We start from the raw sequence: 15,157 nt of genomic DNA, 5'->3' as shown, positions 1-15,157 counted from the left end.
CCCAGGGCCCCACTCTTCTTCTGTTTGTAGCCAGCCCCTCCTACCTGCTGGGTCCTGTCCCATTTCCTCCAGGTCCTTGGTCCATTGATTCTCTTTTAACTCCAGCCTATCCCTTTCAATTTATTATTTTTAATAAGCAGAGAAATATTCCCAAGACTCTAATCTTAAAAAGAAAAGAAAAGAAAAAATTCTAACCTAGAAACGCATCCGCCGAACGTGGCCCCGTGACTCCCTCCCAGAGCAGGCAGAATCCTCCGGAAACTGCCCCCGAGGGCTGGCTTCCTCCCGTCTCTGGTTTCCTGACCCTGCAAATCTTCCCCCCAAGGGAGCCAGGGTGCTGCTGGGCACCTCTCTAATGTGCCTTCTCGGTGGCACGAGACACAGCCAGGCACCCTCCGTGAGGGCGGTCTCCTCTGTGACCAAGTCTCTCTGGTTTCTTGTCCTGTTTTGCCACCTGCTCTCCTCCTGGCTCTGTCCTCACTGGTTCCCTGAAAGCAGAGCCTGAGCCCGAGCTTGTCTCTGCTACTTGCTGGGAAATCCCAAGGAGGGGTGGGGAAGGCCAGGAGGCTGATTAGGCAAGTACGCAGAGTCGAGGTCCCCACCTGGCCACTGAGGGCTCCAAACACAGTTGGCTGTGCTCTCTCGCAGGGCTGAGAGCGCCCCTGAGCTACTGAGGCCCAAGGTGGCCCATCAAGAGGACAAAGGGAGGAGAGCTCCTCACCATCCTCAGTCCAAGGCCCGCTCCTAGGACTCTTCTGTAGCAGCACTAGGTGCTGGGTGCGTCCCAAATCCACAGCAGCAGCAGCGAGCCCAGGGCAGAAGCAGCCAGCACCTGGGGCCTGAGGCACAAGCTGTGTGCTGTGCCCCAGGGGTCCCAAGACCAGATCACCTCGGTGGTGTCTGGGGTGACTTGGGGGGCCAAGAGTCCAGGAGACAAGTGAAGGCTGAAAGGGCCCAGGGCAGGGCCAAGGGGGGATCTCCCCATAAACAGTGACATCACCCAGGCCCTGCCCCCATTCTTCCTGCTCATGCCAGTCTCTCAGCTCCACATTCATACGTGGCATCCACAGAGACCTCAGCTTCACACGTCAGAAACTAGGCCCAGGGCGGTGGTTTCCCAAAACTTAGAAACAGAAGCGCCACGTGACCCCTCAGTTCCACTGTGGGTCTCTCCCCCAAAGGACTGAAAGCAAGGACTCGAGGAGTTTGCACAGCCACATCACAGCAGCACCCCACAACAGCCAAGGGTGGAGGCAACCCACGTGTCCGTCAGCCAATGAGGCATAAACGCAGTGTGCCCCACCCGTGCAGGACAACAGATTATTCAGCCTTAAAAAGGAAGGCAATTCAGATGCACGGCACAACGCGGAAGAGGCTTGGAGTTATTACGCCGGGTGGGGGGACCCAGCCACAGGACAAGCACTGTGCGATCCCACTGCATACCCCCCGAACAGTAAACCCATGGAGACAGGAAGTAGAAGGGTGGGTGTCAGGGTGGGTGTCAGGGCTGGCAGAGGGGAATGGGGAGTTAGTGTTGAAGGAGGACAGGGCTTACTTTCGCGACAAGAAAGCCCTAGAGAGCCGGTGCAGAACAATGCGAGTAGACTCAACTGTGGAGCTAAAAATGATTCAGATGGTAAATTTTCTTATGTGTATTTTACAAAAAATTTTTAAAAACAAAGCTGCACTCATCTCTCCCTCCAGGCTTGCCCCTTGTCTGCAGGTCTCACTCCTGGATGGCACCCCCGTGCTCCTGGTGGCCAGGCCAGGGGTGGGCCATCCTGACTCACTGCCCCCCAGCCGGTCCCAAGTCCTGCATCTCCACCCCAGTGGCGGCTGTCCTCCCCCATCCTTGGCACAGCACCCTTCCCTCCTCAGCCAGATCACCCAAAAGCTTCCCAGCAGCTTCCAGCTTCTTGTCTGTTGCCATCCGTGTAGTTGCCCCAGCCGTTTATAACTTTCTGACGGTTACATCTTACCATATAATTATGTTCTGTGTAAAGCCCTCCTGCAGCCCCCGATGGCCTCAGGATCAAGTTCAAACCCTCAGCATGGCCCAGGGCCTCTCCGTCCCTCCTTCTGCAGGCCTAGCTCCTGGATGCTCCCTCCTCTCGCCCATCCCGGGGGCCGGCACTATTCTGCCCTCTGCGCAGAGTAGCCACCCCTGCCTGCATCAGCTCATCATCCTCAGAAGCATCTCTGGCCTTAGGAAGAGAACATCCCCAGCCTGTCGCCTCTGCAGGGCTGAATAGCTCATAATGTCCTTTGCCCGCCTCTGTCACGGGGGATAGTTTGCCCTCAATAATGAGGCCTGAGAGGGAGGACCCCGTCTATTCATTTCAGCGTTGGACACTTGGAGGCTGAAGCAGCCAGGAGGTGAGCATCATTTTCTCACTCACCCCAAAAGTGCAGGATGAGCCCTGTAAACCCAAAGGCCCCAGCATAGCCAGGTGTCTCCTTGGAAGTAAAGATCTTTTTCATGTGACTTAAAAGAAATTTACAAGGCTTCAGAGACCTAATGTGCTCCTAAAACTTGAAAGCCACTCTTGATAATAAGCCTTAAGAAAGCTCACTCATTTATGAAGCCAAAGGAAAAGAATGGAATTTAAAAGATCTGTGGGTAGAGCTCTTTTGAAAACCTTGATGCATTAGTCCGTTCTCACACTGCTAAGAAGAAATACCCAAGATCGGGTAGTTTATAAAGGAGAGAGGCTTAACTGACTCACGGTTCTGCAGGGCTGGGAAGGCCTCAGGAAACACGATCATGATCATGACGGAAGGGGAAGCAAACACATCCTTCTTTCACGTGGTGGCAGCAAGAAGTGCAGAGCGAATGGGGGGAAAGCCCCTTATAAAACCATCAGATCTCGTGAGAACTCACTCAGTATCATGAGAACAGCATGGGGGTATCAATTACCTTCCACTGGGTCCTTCCCACCGTGCATGGGGATTATGGGAACTAGAGTTCAAGATGAGATTTGGGTGGGGACTCCGCTAAACCATCTCAATCAATGAGAAGGGAAAAATTGAATGATGTTATTTAGGTATCTGTTCGTGTATTTAACGAGCATGTGTTAAGCACCAAGTGTATGCCAGGAACAGAGGCTCCAGCAGGCAGTTTCCTGATTTCAGGTACAAATGATCCAACAAGGGAAACAGCCTTTCTTGTTTCAGCACAAAGTTATCAAAGGTTTCTGTGTTCTGATCACCTGGGTGTAGAACAACACTCAAGGCAAAGTCCTTACTTTCGTAATTTTGAGTTTTTGTCCGCTAAGGAAATAGGACAATATAAAATAAGATTCGGTAAATAATTTCATTCAATTGCAGATGGTAACCAGTGGTGTGGAAGAAAAAAATAAGGTGAGGTGAGTGGGTGAGTGGGTGGGAGACCCTCACTGAGTAAATGGCTTTGGAGCTGGAACCAAGTGATGTGGATAAAGGCATTTTTAATGGCAGGGAACGAGGGCTCTAGGCAGAGGGAAACCCACACGCATGGGCGATACCAACCTTGTCACATTTGGGGAGCAGGAAGAGATGCGGCCTGCTGGGAGTAGGTGGGGCTGTGCGGTGTGGGCCTGTCGCCCACGCCGAGACTTTGGGATTTGTTCTGGGGAAGCTGGGAGGCCAAGAGAGAGCTTGGGGCTTAGAGCAGGGCAGTGTCAGGCCCTGATTTGTGTTTCAAAGCTCACTGGCTGCTCTGTGCAATAGAGGACGGGAACAGCTGCAGCAGGGAGCCCACCAGAGGCTGTCCACACACTCCAGGTGACAGTGATGCCCAGGGGCTTAGTGCGGCCAGGAGAGGCCCCATCCAGGTGTGTTTTGGAGAAAAAGACAGTCCTGCTGCTTGGTGTGGATACGCAGCATGGGAGGCATTGAAGAATAAAGGATGCTTTTCAGGTGCTGCCTGAACAACTGGGCAAAAGGCAGTGCCATTTACTTGGATGTGAGAACCTAGAGAAAGTCGAGCTTCTGTTCTGTACAGTTGAAGAGGCCTTTGGATATCGAGTGGAGATGCACCATTAGTTACACAGTCAAGTCCGGAGTTCCAGGCTTGTAGACTGCAGAAGCTGCGAAAGATGGCATTGAAGGCTCGGAAGAGACAAGAGCGTGTGGAGGGAGTGTGATCGCTGGGCACCCTTCCACAGGGCGTAGGAACACAGGCCCTGGCAGTCGGAGATGCACAGAAACGACAGTATTGGAACTGGGTCGAGAAGAACACAAGATCTTTAGAAGTGGAGGAGCGACAGGGTGCTGCAGGCAGATGGAAGGCTAAGCGGAGAGAGGAAGAATAAGATGTATACTCCACGTGTAAAATATCTGGAAGCTTATCAGGAATGGAATGTTCTGGAGAGACCTAAGGGATTTATGCCACCCTAGGGAGTGTCACCTTGATTCCATAGCCAGTGGAGTACCAGGGACAACTTTGGTTTTGTTTCTTAATTGACACAAGAACGTAGTGGACCTGTTAGCATCTTGTTCAAATATTGCCGGTTACATGTTGACTCTTGCTCAAAGAGGAATGCACACAAGTACAGGTACCACACACCCCAGAATCTTCAGCATAGTGTAAATCCTGTGAAACACGGGCAGCACTTTGTGAGCATGGACACACCAGACCTGTGTGGTGGATGGCTCCGGGCCCAGACTCTAGGTTCCAAGGCACCAGGTTCCACTCCCAGCTCCGTCACCTATGACCAATAATGTGACGTTTCTCCCCACACCGTGCCTCAGGGGTGAAATGGGGTTACGATGCCCTATGCCTCCCAGGAAAGACAGAGGGAAAGAACCCAAGAGGAGTGCCACACAGTGCCTTGAATGTGGCGTGCCCCTGACTTCAGCTGCTATATACAGTGTCACACCCAGAATCGCGCGGTCTCTAACCTGTAGTCCACGTCTGCCTCTTGTTCACTTCTAATTACCCGGTACTTTGACAGGTCTCGGATGTGACATTTAGATTCTGAAATGAAATGGAACTGAGGGTGTGTCTGTGGCTTGGCATCTGTCCCTGAGTCCAGGCCTGCTTTGGTGACCAGCATTCCTGGTCACTGTGGAGCCATCAGTGGCATGGGTTCTCATTCAGCTTTGGGGCTCAGGCCTCCCACTCCTGCCAGGATGAGGAACTCTTCACCCTCCTTATCTACATCATAGCAGCACACACCATCTAGCTCCTGCGATGACCCAGCGGAGGGGACTGAGGGGCAGATCTCAGGATACGATACAGGTCCCCAGGGTTTTCAGGACTCCCCTGAGAAGCTGGGGCTCCCTCGGCCTCTGACAGGGGCTGCAGCTCTCATTAATGCACAGTGGGTTTTTGTGTCATCCCACTTCAGCCCACGTGCACCTATGTCCACCGACTCAAGCTACTGACTAGACAGAATGCAGGAAGCGGGGAAGAGGCCAGAAGAGGGTGCGCGGATGGAGCTCCTGCAGACGCCATGTTCCCTGGGAGCAGTCCCCCCGGGACAGGCCCATGGGAGCCCCAAAGCAGATCCTGCTCCCATCCCAGTTCAGCACTGGAAAGCCTCGTGCCCCGCAAGGCCCTGGGATGTTCAGCCTCTGCCTGGCCTCACCAGCATCACCCCAGGCACCGAACACATTCTCCCGATCCCCACATGCCGCATCCCACGTCCTCAGGATAAGTTCGAGGCAGCAAGAAGTGGGGCCTGTCTTGCTGCCCTGGCCCCGCTGCCCTCTGTGCACCCCAGGGCATTTTCCCCATCGACACAGTCGCCTTCTGAATCTCGCATTCTAGGAGACTATCTTAGCCTGTGCAGCAGGCTGCTATTGCAAAATACCATTGACTGTGCAGTTTATAAACCACACGTTTATTTCTCACGGTTCTGGAGACTGAAGCCTCAACACAGGGTGCCGACCTGCTCAGGCTCTGGTGAGGGCCTCCTCCAGGCTGGCGGACAGAGGACTTCCCGCTTGTCCTCAAGTGGCAGTAGCACGAAGGAGCTCTCCCAGCCTCTTTCATAAGAGCACTAATCCCATCCCTGAGGGCTCCACCCTCTTGACCCAGTCACTTCCCAGAGGCCCCACCTCCTAGCACCATCACCGTGGGTTTCAACATCAAAACTCTGGGAGGACACAAACACTCGGTCCATAACAGGTATCAGGATCCCATTAGCAATCCTGTCTGGCTCCATGAGAGGCTAGCTGAAACGTCCGAGTGGGCAGGTGGATCACGTTATGGGCTCTGTCTGCCCAAGGAGCTGCCTCAGGGCTCCACCCTGCCCCTGCCCCAGCCCAGAGGAAGGGTGGGGCCCAGACACCTAAGGAACCATAGTATGTGTGAAGAGGAGTCCCCACTCTTGTACCCGAGTGGGACAGAGGAGAAAAATGCACCTCCACTAATACAAGCGTGACCCAAATATCCAAGGCCTCACCAGTGTGGGGGAGCAATACGATGCCACAGCTCCATCCAGAGCTCCCTGGCTCCTCAGCCCCCACCTCCTAGCCAAGGACCTTGCCTCAGTTTCCTCCCCTGTAATTGCTGGGCCTTCCCAGGGGTACCTTACTTTTGTGCAAAACCACATTTCTGACATCCTGCAAACGCCCACTGTGCACAGAAAGGCTCAGCACTCCCACAGCACTCACCACATCGGTAAACCCGGGCAGCATTCCTTCCAAATGCAGGAGGAGATGCTGGTGGTGGCCGTAGTGGCCCGTCTGTGACTCCAGTGCACAGCGCGGCTGAAAGCTCAGTGTCCGTCCTCTCCCTCCCTGCCCTGTCCTTTACTAGCAATGACATTTAGGGGACTGACCAGTTCTAGGCCTGAGTCTACTCTCAGCCAGTGTGGAGGTGCCTTCTTTGTCATCAACGATTAGTTGGAGTCCGGATTTAGACCCCTGTGCACACGGCATTCTCCTGGAAGCAAATCCTGTCTGCCACAAGGAAACCAGAGCCATTCTCCCAGGGAGAGGGAGCTGGCTGCAGGGAGGCTGAGGCTGTGGACAGAGTGGGGGACAGGCAGGCCCAGGTCCTCAAGAGGAGATGAAGGAGGTCAGGCGCTTGATGAGCCCGCTTCGAAACGCCCCCCATTTCTGAACTCCCAGCTTCACACACTCCAAATTGCTAATCGTCCAAGCCAGCTGAGTGCTTCCTAAAGGGCACTGAGGATGCAGGGGCCCTGGACCTACTGGGACACACCTGCGGCCCAGCCTCTCGAGGGCCCAGCCTGCCCGAACCCTTCTCCCCACCCACTCACCCGCTGCCCATGTGGCTATGCAGCAGGGAGCACCTCCAGACTCCCGAGGATCCAGGTCTCCAGGAAAGAGGGGAACTGGGAGAAGAAAGAGTCAAGTTGTTTCAAAGCTTTCCCGCCCAACGCACCACTTCTTTTCTGTTTCACCTGTACGCAAACTATGGCAAAATCAGAGTTCGGTAACTCTCTGTCTTCGGGTGACATATCTGCCTTTAGGAGATTTAAATGCTGAGTCACGTCATGAAATTCTTGACTCGATTATACGGAATCAACTTGTATGAGGCATCTGGAAATCTCTTTTGAGAGGTCAGAAGCAGAAAAATAAAACAGCATTCTCTGTTTCCCATGATTCATAAAACCATTAGCAATTCTCTGTAAATTGCTCAGAAACCAAAGATGAGCGGTGGATTTCTCAGCCACCCAGAGAGGGGCTGAGGGGCTCAGGACCCCTCCCCAGGCCCAGCTCCAATCTGGGGTAAGGCTCCTAGACAGGGGCCCTTCCTCTCCGTCTCCTCAGCGGTCCCCTGGCCTCAGGCCCACATTGACTGCCCCATGCTGGGGCTCTCCCACAGGCTGGCCCAGGTACCATTCACCTGCTCACTCTCGGGGCTCAGCAGCGTGTGCTGCCTGATGACATCAACGTCTCTGTCCCATGGGGCCTCACAGAGCTCCCCAAGAACTCCGTGTTTCCAGATGGAGGGATCGGAGACCCAGAGAAGTGACTGGCAGTCCAGGGCCCCACATGTCCTCAGCTCAGGCCTGGGCTCTGTGTCCATCCATAAGCATGTCCTGGCTCCTCTTACCTGCCCAGGGCCATCTTTATGGGGGATCCTCTGGACAGGACAGTCGGGAAGGGTCCTGCCTTCAGGCAGCTTCTCATGTAGCGGGAAGACAGACCAGAAAAGAAAAGAAACACACAGTGAGGCCTCAGAACTGCGGACATAGTGAGAATGTGCGTCCCTGAGGGCATCTCACCTGGCTCTGGAGGCCCTGTGCGTGGGGCAGCTTCTCTGAGGGGACATGATTGAATCTAGGCCAGGATGACGAATCTGACCAGAGCCCGGGGTTGGAAGAGGTGGTGAGCGATGAGGCTGGAGACGCTGAGCCCAGCTGCTCTGTGTCTCTCGCAGACCTGGTGGAGCAGGGACACAGTGTCCATGCCCAAGGCGCGGTGCTCCGTGAGGACGGCCGGCCCACTGTGGACATCTCCCGAGCCTGTCGTGTGCTGCTCGGGGTGAGGACAGGGCTTCGGGGGTCGCACAGATCAGCTCAGTCTCCATAACAATGTCCCACAGACTGGGGACTCACACAAGAAATTCATTCTCTCATGTTCTGGAGGCTGGAAGTTCAAGACCAAGGCTAGCAGGGTTGCTGCCCTCTGAGGCCTCCTGTATTCATTAGTCTGTTTTCACGCTGCCAATAAAGACATTCCTGAGACTGGGTAATTTATAAAAGAAAGAGGTTTAATGAACTCACAGTTCCACATGACTGGGGAGGCCTCCCAATCATGGCAGAAGGTGAACGAGGGGCAAAGTCATGTCTTCCATGATGGTAGGCGAGAGAGCTTGTGCAGGGGAACGCCCCTTTATAAAACCATCAGATCTCGACAGACTTATTCACTACCAGGAGAACAGTATGGGGGAAACTGCCCCAGTGATTCAATTACCTCCACCTGGCCCCACCCTTGACACGTGGGGATTCTTAGAATTCAAGGGGAGATTTGGGTGGCAATACAGCCAAACCGTATCCCCTCCTTCTTCAGCTGGTAGATGGCATCCTCTCCCTACCTCCTCACAGGTCTTCCCACTGCATGTGTCCGTGTCTAACCTGCCCTTCCCATATTGCACTAAGGTCCACCCGTATGACCCCAACTTAACTCAGTTGCCTCTTGAAAGACCCCATCTCCAAATACATTCTGAGGTCCTGGGGATTAGGATTTCCACAGATGGATTTGAGGAGATGCGATTCAGCCCATAACAGGTGTTACATGGTTTTAATCCACCCACAAACCCTGCAAAACCTTCAAGCTTGACTCTCCAGGGGTCGAAGGGGATGCATCTTACCCTAATTCCCTCAGCCAGAAGTGGCCGAGTCACCTCTGATTCCCTAATGACACCTTTTCCTTCCACGTCCAGAGCAGCTGGAATGTCCCGGCAGTAACCTGAAAGGCGGTGAGTAAAGGGCCCTGGGAGCCGGTCGTTCAGTGTCTCCCAGGTGCTGAGGAGAATGTGAGAGCTCCACCCTCTTGACCCAATCACTTCCCAGAGTTCCCACCTCCTAGCACCACCACCGTGGGTTTCAAAAGAACTTTGGGAGGACCCAAACATTCAATCCATAACAGGTGTCAGGATCCCATTAGCAACACTGTCCGGCTCCATGAGAGGCTAGCTGAAAAACTTGAGTGGGCAGGTTGATCAGCAGAGGCCCCCTCCACTCAAGATGGATGCAAATGTCGGGGTGTTGTTCTAACACCCGGGGGGTAATTCGGTGCTGTTCCAGTCTCTATCCTAAAGAACACGGAAGGAACTCAACCTGAAGATTCAAGATTCCTTAAAGAGTCCCCCAGCCACCTCTGGTGACAGCAAGGATAGGGAGGGGAAGAGAGGCCCTGCTGTTTCTGAAGGCAGCTGTGTCCCTGCCTTCCCTGGAGTTGCATCAATTTTCCAATAAATTTCCCCTGCTACCAACATGAATTGGGTTGGATTTCTTCTATTTACACCCAAGAAGGGACACTCGCTGATGCACGCTTTTCCCAGGTAACAAAGGTAAGATGACTGTGACATGGTTTATTTCCATTGTGCAGCCACGGCCTGTGTCTTCCAGAGTCTCAAAACTCTCCAGGGAGGGGGTAGCAGCTGGGGCCACCCCTACCCAACCTTCCAGCTCCTTAGAACTGCAGCAGGGAGGTGGCCGGGCACGGTGGCTCACGCCTGTAATCCCAGCACTTTGAAGGCCAAGGTGGGCAGATCACCTGAGGTCAGGAGTTTGAGACCAATTGGTCAACATAGTGAAACCCTGTTTTTACTAAAAATACAAAAATAGCTGGGCATGGTGGCGGGTGCCTGTAATCCCAGCTACTTGGGAAGCTGAGGCAGGAGGATCACTTGAGCCCAGGAGGTGGAGGTTGTGTGAGGTTGCAGTGAGCTGAGATCCTGCCACTGCACTCCGGGCTGGGTGACACAGCGAGACTCTGTCTCAAACAAACAAACAAACATTAAAGAAGTGCAGTGGGAGGTGTCATGAGTCAGAGACACCGCAGGCCCCATAAGTACAGTTTTTTCCAGCAGGAGGAGGGGCTGCCACGAGAGTCACAACCCCGCAATGGAAGGAGCCCCTTACAGGTGGGCGGAATGGGGGCTGTCAGAGCCAGAGGGCTGCTGTCACCAGGTGCTGTCCCCTTGTTGACCTTTGCCCTGTTTGGGGCTGAATTGCGTCTCCTCCTCTCCACATTCTTATGAGGAAACCCTGGCCTCCAGCACCTCGGGAGGTGACCTTATTTGGAAACAGGGCCATGCAGGTGTAACTAGCTAAGAAGAGGTCATCCTGGAGGAATGCATCCCCTAATCTGACTGCTCCTTATGAAAAGAATACCCTGTGGAGAGAAAGGTGTGCTTATGGCGGGAAGACCAAGAACAAGACACAGAAAAAGGTCATTGCTAAGCCAAAGGACCAAAGATGGCCAGCAGTCTGCCAGGGAGAGAGGCCTGGGGCCAATTCTCCCTCACCGCCTCCGAAGGAGTCAACACTGCGGATCTTGACCTCGTCTCGGACTTCCAGCCTCCAGAACTGTGGGGTTGTCCTTCCTGTTGTTTAACCTGCTGGTCTGTGGCGCTTTGCGGCGCCCACGACAAGCTCCCAGCATCCTCTCCCTCTCCCAGTCTGGGGTTAGGTCTCGGGGCACCTGAAGGCAGGTGACACAGGACAAATAGAAATGGGAGGGAAGGGGTGGGATGCTAGTGGGAAAGAAAGAATTAGGGTGAGTCTATACAGGAGGGAGGTCACAAGGTGGGGACCCAGGCTCGGAGCATCTCAGCAATAGAAGTCACAAAAATATCAAAAGGAGGGTGAAGAAGCTGGGCATGGTGGCTCACACCTGTAATCCCAGCATTTTTGGAGGCTAAGGTGGGTAGATCACTTGAGGTCAGGAGTTCAAGACCAGCCTGGCCAATATAGTGAAACCTACTAAAAATACAAAAATTAGCTGGGCATGGTGGGTGGCACAGGCCTGTAGTCCTAGCTACTCAGGAGGCTGAGGCAGAGAATCGCTTGAACCTGGGAGGCGGAGGTTGCCGTGAGCCGAGATCATAACACTGCATTCCAGCCCAAGTGACAGAGTGAGACTCCATCTCGAAAAAACAAAAACAAAACAAGCAAAGGAAGGGTGAAGAGATTTGAGAAGGCAGGTCATTTAGCAAACTCTCAGTTGCCGGTCTTGTGCCTCTCCCTTCCATGGCCTCAGGGTGGGGCAGAGGTAAACTGCGATCCCTGGACAGGCTTGGATCCACAGTTGGCCCAGGGTGAACACAGGCTGCGATTCCAAGTTCTCTGGTGGCCAGATGCCCTCCTGGTCCCCTCCCCGATGGGGCACCTGGTATCCTACCTTCACTGCCCACTCACTCTCTCAGGTTCAGCCAAGTCCTGTGACAGAGGTGGTGTGACCTAGAGAGTCTCCAGAATGGCACAATCTGTCCCAGGGGGTGTTCCCACGGTGCACAGGGCAAGGTTATCCAAGTTCCAAGAAAACATTCTGTTTGTGGACCTGGCTCACCGGAGCACACGAGTGAAAGCCAATAGGAGTAAGCAGATCACGGCTCAGCTACAGGTGCCGGGTGGAAATCAGGGTTAACCAGAGGGCGATGGGAGAAAACAACGTGGAGCGCTCATTTAAATTATCTGTAGGACTCTGTATCATGAAGATAAACTTATTGTAGCCCTAGCTCATGTTTCCAGAGTAGAGTCCTGAAGAGAAGGAGCACTTACCAAGGACGAATGGGTCACTGTGTGGTCTGCACATAGCATCTGGAAAACAAGAAGCCGGAACCTTGGAAACAGAAAGAGTCGGAGTTGGTCGGGGAGCTTGCCCTGGTCACAGTGGGCTTCAGTCTAGAAGACACTGAAAGACAGAGCGAACTCCCTCCTCCTACAAACTGCTAACACAGTGCGAAGGAGGACGGGGTTTCGCAATATATACTGTCTCAAAAATGTGCACTCTCAAATAAATATGTGCTTGTAACACCAACCCTGGAGAGGAAAGTTTCTTTGGGTTGCAGTCCCTAACCTTTACCCTGAACATTAATGTATCAATCGGCAGCAGCCCTGATGGCATTAGAGATTGAGGGCATTCACTAAGCTGTCACAGCAGACCCAGACGCGGTGGCGGAATTAATTTTTCCTTCATTAATCATATCCTAATTTGCATGATTAATATGTCATAGTTGATGAACACAGGCGGATACAAATAAAATCACTGAACAAAAATGCCACCTGCTGAGCAAAAAGAATAAGACAAACAAGTGACTTGGCACAGCTAAGTGAGCAGCAGTCACTTTATTTCCCAAAAACAATATTCCAAAAGTTTGAAACATCGCCACTATTGGGGCCACTCGCCGAGGACTGCGGAGACAGACATTCCAGAGGTTTCCATGGTGGGATGAGCTCCAGGGTACACACAACTGTGACAGCTTGCCATTGGACAGTTCTAAAAACTCACCTTTCGAACCTCGCCTGTTTCCCAAGAGGGACCCAGGCCAAGGGGCGGGACGTTCCAGGACAAAGTGGTGCCACCTCATCAGCCCAGGCCCACTTCCTCCAGCTGCAAGCCTCGGCCATTTCTGGCCAGCAGCTCCGGGGCAGGAACTGGGGCAGGGCATTGCCAAGGGCACAAGCAGGGGGCAGGGAGCAGAGGAGGAAAGGAAGCAGGGAGCAACCGAGGAATGACCTTGGACCCAGGGCAGAGCCTTTGGGATGCTGGAAGCTGCTCAGGGGCCGTGACTGAGGTCCAGGGAGCCACCAGGGGGGACTCCGACCAGGGTCCTGGGGCAGGCAATGCCCAGCCTCCCTGTAGCGTGGGTTTCCTTTAAGGCCACGTGGCAGAAGCAGCCACAGGAGAAGCAGCGCAGCTTTCGGCAGCGATGGGAATGTCCTAGACCTGGCACATCCTGACAGTAGTCACCGGCACAAGTGATGGTGGAACAAGTGAATGTGGCCAGGGTGACTGAGAAACAGACATTTTCATTTCATTTTAATTAATGTTAATCAAAAAAGCCACAAAGGGCTAGTGGCCCCTGGTGGGGAGCTGAAGAGAGCATGGGGCCCACAGCACTTCCCTGGCTGCGGGACCTGGAGAAGCATTCCTCCTTTCCGGCTCCATCCTCCTCTGAGGCTGAGAGGTTGGACAGGGGCATCCCTGGAGCCCCCAGTCTGTACTTCCCGACTGGAGTGTGGAAGCCACCTGCTCTGCTTTCACCATCCTTCTGAAACCTTCGCTGGCTCCCTCCCCTCTGCTTGCAGAAAACTGCCTCCCGCCAGACTAAGTTCCTGGCGCCTCACTTTCCAGCCACATCCCCCACGTCTCCACCATGTGAACAGACCCTCAGCCCTCAAAAACACCTGTGCCTCCCCCACCCCATACCTTGTCTGTGCCATTCCCCATGGCTCTTCCCCACCCACTCAACGCTGATGGAGACCCACCTCAAGCCTGACGCTCTGGAAGCTTCCCAGAGCTCCATGGCCCACAAGCTTCTCGCTCCCGAATTATTTAGAAGGAACCTAGCCCCTGGTTGTGGTAGCTTGCAGTGCTGTCTTCTTTATCTCACTGTTACTTGATAGCAATAATGTTGCAATGTCTTGGAAAGAGTGTAACAACCTGGCAAGGCTGAGCACACCTGGCAAGGCTGAGCACACCTGCTGGACAGAGGCGGGAGGCGCCCAGCCTGTCCTCAATGCCAACTAGCACGGTGGCCTGAGGAGGTGACTACGTCTCCTCACGGTCTCCTCACCGGAAACACGAGGATCATGCTGCTTCCTCTCGGGGTTCATATAAGAGTCAGTCGCTCACCTGTGCTGAATGCCCTGCCCGCCCTGGCCTAGGTTCAGGGTTTTCAATCCATGCTGTGCTCCCGAAAAGACAGGCCACGCCTCTGCTCTCCAGCGCCTGAGGAAACACTGTTGCTGGTTGCAGGGTTCCTTAGTCTAACCCTAACACCTCAGTGGTTTCATCCTGGCCTCATGCATTGCACTAGTGCAATAAAGTTGTAAGAATGTGTTCCCTGCCATCTTGTTTCTAGTTTGAACTATCTGGCCCAAACCCTTTTGTTTAGTTTTCTTCTCTTCCCTTGGGGAAAAAGAAAAGGAGAAAAATGGAAAGAAAAGGACAGAAAAGAAATGAAGAAGAGAAGCAAGATAGTGACTGCTCTGAAATGATTTGCACCTTCTCCAATACAAAGGGCAGTAAAATTGAGCAGGATGAGACAGCTGTGACTTCCTATTCCCTTTTCCCAGCTGCCAGGCTCAAGAATATGGTGGGTCTGAGGTTCCACTCCCCAACCCTGGCCAACGCCAGACCTCGACAACAGTTGGATGCTCTACAGGGTTAACGTGAGACCTGGAAGGTCACGTCTCATTTTAACTTCCTCTCCTCTATTCCATAACACGATCTTTGGGGAGCCTCGATGGATTGAGAAAGTTCTATGCCTGCAAGGACTGAATTTACCATCAGTGCCTTCACCTTTGTGATAACCTTGTTTTCCTGTTCCTGCAGGGATGCTGTGCTGTATGAAGATCTTCAAGAATCCCGTGTGGGAGCCAAGTTAAAGCGGCACCTTGTGGCTCATTCTATGCATCAGGTCGCGTTCATAGACTCAAAGTCCAGAAACTAAACATCATTGAAAAGGAATCCTAACCTCTGGTGCTTCTAACCAGGAGCTGCATTTCTCTAGGACCCCTGCCTC

The 15,157-nt window shown here is 53.4% G+C and overlaps 1 long non-coding RNA gene across 8 annotated transcripts in view; it reads right to left on the bottom strand.

The window, feature by feature from the left end:
• LOC126950993 (uncharacterized) overlaps positions 1 to 14,055 on the bottom strand; it is a 37,082-nt gene extending 23,027 nt beyond the window's left edge. For 2 of the 8 annotated variants that reach the window (XR_007724317.1, XR_007724319.1), the window contains exon 1: positions 45 to 2,720. This is a non-coding gene — a long non-coding RNA (uncharacterized LOC126950993). The other 6 variants (XR_007724316.1, XR_007724313.1, XR_007724318.1 and 3 more) reach the window with 6 other exon arrangements.
• Positions 14,056 to 15,157: the final 1,102 nt, after the last annotated feature.

Source organism: Macaca thibetana, chromosome 3, assembly GCF_024542745.1.
Source record: "Macaca thibetana thibetana isolate TM-01 chromosome 3, ASM2454274v1, whole genome shotgun sequence".
NCBI lineage: Eukaryota > Metazoa > Chordata > Mammalia > Primates > Cercopithecidae > Macaca > Macaca thibetana.
This window is presented reverse-complemented; position numbering and strand designations above follow the sequence as displayed.